The sequence below is a fragment of the Thunnus thynnus genome, chromosome 4, assembly GCF_963924715.1.
Source record: "Thunnus thynnus chromosome 4, fThuThy2.1, whole genome shotgun sequence".
Classification (NCBI taxonomy): domain Eukaryota; kingdom Metazoa; phylum Chordata; class Actinopteri; order Scombriformes; family Scombridae; genus Thunnus; species Thunnus thynnus.
Window position 1 is genome coordinate 7,315,484 of NC_089520.1, and position 3,453 is coordinate 7,318,936.

General features: G+C 37.9%; 1 pseudogene; it reads right to left on the reverse strand.

Moving 5' to 3' along the window:
- Nucleotides 1-285: 285 nt before the first annotated feature.
- LOC137181010 (E3 ubiquitin-protein ligase TRIM39-like) lies at nucleotides 286-2,899 on the reverse strand (annotated as a pseudogene).
- Nucleotides 2,900-3,453: the final 554 nt, after the last annotated feature.

Consider the following 3,453-nt stretch of genomic DNA (forward strand, 5'->3'; position numbering starts at 1 on the left):
CCAGTGAAAAACAAGATGTGACAACGTAGATAAGATGCAGAGGACAAACACATTTTTTTTATGTTATGGGAGCATTAAGGATTTTATTTACACAACTGCAGCAAAACCTTGTTACTCAGAGTAATTTCAACATATCAGACTGCTGATGTTTAGCATTTGTTTTGCATTTTCAAACAAAACAACTTGTTCAAATATTTTTAGTAATGTATCATTTGTAAAAAAAATATATATATATATATTTTAGTAATTTAACATCATACTCATTTTAAAATAAAACAACTGCTGCACAGATGAAGTTATTCGAGAGTTGTAAATAATCACAGCAGATTACAATGCTGACATAAATCATCAGTTATTTACTCTTATTTTGAGCTGATTTTTTATTCAGTTACATACAATGAGAGTAACAGCAGAGAAAACATCTTGACCACCAACATTTCAAAAAAAAAAATCAACCCTTTTTAATCATCTGACTGCTATTCTGACTCTTACAGGCAGAATTATCTGTACGTAGGAGATGTTTTTCATGTCTAAGTCAAGTGACTGTATTTATATAGCCAAAAGCCAGTCAATTATAATATATAGATAAAACCACTTCACTGTAAGATAAAACAAGAGGGAATTTAAAAGAGATGAAAACAGAAATAAAAGAAAGACTCTCTGATAAAAGTGTCACATGTTATTACAAAGATTAATCTCACTGAACAAAAACAAGTTCATGAAATAAATCTTGTACATGTGAGACCAGAGTTTAATCCAGTGTTGTAGTCATTCTGACCTTTGACCCAAACATTAAACACAGTTTTTGCACATGCTCAGTAGAAGCTCTTAGTCAGCAGATATGAAGGCAAAGCTGCTGAAATTACAGTCAGTGGCTTATAAAGTTATCCAACATCTAGTGAAAATAATCACAACACAGCTAAAATACATCAAAAGTATTTTGAGGCTTACATTTATATTATGTATTCTATTTTCTTATTCAGTTGATTACAATGACAGCAACAGTGGATAAAACCTAATTTCCTAAATCACTAATATTACATGAACTCTAAACCTAAAATTAAATCTGTACCTTTAAATAAAGAGACTCTCACTGTGACAACATGACTGACAGCAGAATTAAACTGATGGTACTTTTACAGATTGTAAAGCATCCAGAGTTTCATCACAGTTTAATCATAAACATTAATTTACATTTAACAGTAACTCTGTTTCATTCATTCATAAAGATACTAATGAAATGTAATTGTATTTGATAGTACTTCCCTTTAAGATATTGATGGCTGCTGGTGTACACTGCCTAATCATCATCATCATCCACCTCTGGTAAAATCTTAATTGGCAGTTCGTCCTTACTACCAATGAATGGAAACAACTTCTCAGTGAAAGTCTCTGTGAAGGTGTGTATGTGTGCTTCAGTATCAAGATCAGAGAATGACAGTTTTCCTCCGTCGTAGTCCAGATGAACTCTGATCCTCTGCAGCTTCTTCTTCACTTGGAGAACAGCTTCTTCATCTGATCGAGAGAGTCAGAGAGAACAATCATCCAATATTCATACACTTGCACATCTGTCACACCCAGGCCCCAGCCTGTACTGTCTCCAACCTCAACATCCCAGCTGTGAGTCCCTGAGCTAAAGCCCTCAGAGCCCAGGACAAAGGGATAGTAGTCAATTCTCTCTGGATTGTCAGGAAGCTTCTGTTTCTCTCCATGTCTCACACTGGTCAGATCTTCAGACAGGATAAGGTTTGTATGAGCAGTATTTGGATCCAGAATCACAGGAGTGTAGGAGACCATCTCCTTCATCTTGTTCCAGATGTTGAAGGTCAGGTTGCCCAGGTGTTTGGCCACGTCTATCAGAGCTCCTGAGACCAGCTCTGGATCATCCAGCAGGGGGCGCTGCTGGACTCTTTTCACTGCAGCCTTGTAGTTCTGCAGGAATGAGACGTCTTCAGCTCTCAGCTCCTCCTCTGTGGTTCTGATTGTGTCTGAAAGAGCAGCTATCTCTGCTCAGAGTCTCAATCTCCTCCTTCATCATCTGACTCTTCTGCATTTCTTCCTCCCTCAGAGCAGCGATCCTGGCCTCCTCTTCCTCTTGTAGAAACTGGTGAAGCTTCTCAAACTGCTCCTTAATCTGCCTCTCTGTGTCTCTGGCCTGGACCTTAATGTGTTCTGCTGTTTGATCACAGTTTCCTTTAACTTCTTCAAAAAGCTTCAGTTTCTCCTGTAAGGGCTTCAGGGATTTCTGGAGCTCCTCTTTGTGATCCTGTGCAGCTTCATCAATGGGTCTGAATCTGTGGTTGGTGTGTATTTTTGAATCTCTGCAGACAACACACACTGGCTGCTGATGGTCCAGACAAAAGAGTTTGAGTTTCTCAGAGTGCAGACTGCAGAGATCCTCAGACCCTGCTGAAGCTCTCTGATCTCTCTCCAGTAAGAAGGCCTCACACAGGTTCTTTAATGCCAAGTTACAACGCAAATCACTCGTTGATGATCTTTTCTTACAAAGTGGACACTCCGGTGTTTGTTTATCCTTCCACCAGGTCTTCAGACAGTCTTTACAGAAGCTGTGGCTACATGTCAAAACAACAGGATCTTTAAAGATGTCATGGCAGACAGAACAGGAGAGATCTTCCTCCGACCGGGAAGACATTTTCACTCAGAGTAAAGCTGAAAACACACCAGGCAAAACACTCAAACAAGAACATCCAGTGTGATTTGTTTCCTCTTGTGGAAATGTCTCTTGAAGTTACTTTTACTTTGTTCTGTGTTTTTCCTTAAACTTGCGTCCGATCAGCAGCAGCTGGAAGCATTCGTATTCCAGTATTTCCGTATTCTGTCTTATAGCTGTCCTGTTTTAGTTGTTGTGAGTTCAAGTCATGAGTTTATTCTGATGGTGAAATTTATAATCTGTCTCTCAGGATATTTCTCCTCCCAGTGCCAGAGGAAGTGGTTGGTGCTGTTTTCTTGTTTGTCAAGTCAGAAACAGGCTGACCTCTGTCACGTAGTTTCTTGATAATTCTCAGCTCTTAACTGTGAAAAAGTTGATGTAAGTTTCATTTTAACCCTCTGATGCACAACATGGATCTAAAGTGACCCGATCAAATTATTTTGTTTAATATCTTTGCATGTTATGCATTTTATTAGTCAATATGTAATGAATTCCTCAACTGGGGAATTCCCTCGATATGATTTTACATTGATGTGATGTTCCTGAAATATCAGACAGAACATGTGACTTCCTATTAGAAAATACTAATTTATCAAGTCAATTAAAGAACTTTATTTCTTTGAAAGGCAGTGTTTTATTGAGATTAGATCACCTTTAAGGGGGGAAATGAGATATGATAGATTTTGCGTTAAACATAACATGCTGTAATAATTTTCATGGCATAAATTGAGTGTGTTTATGAATTATTTACCTCAAACTAAAGAATCTGAAATAAGATCTTC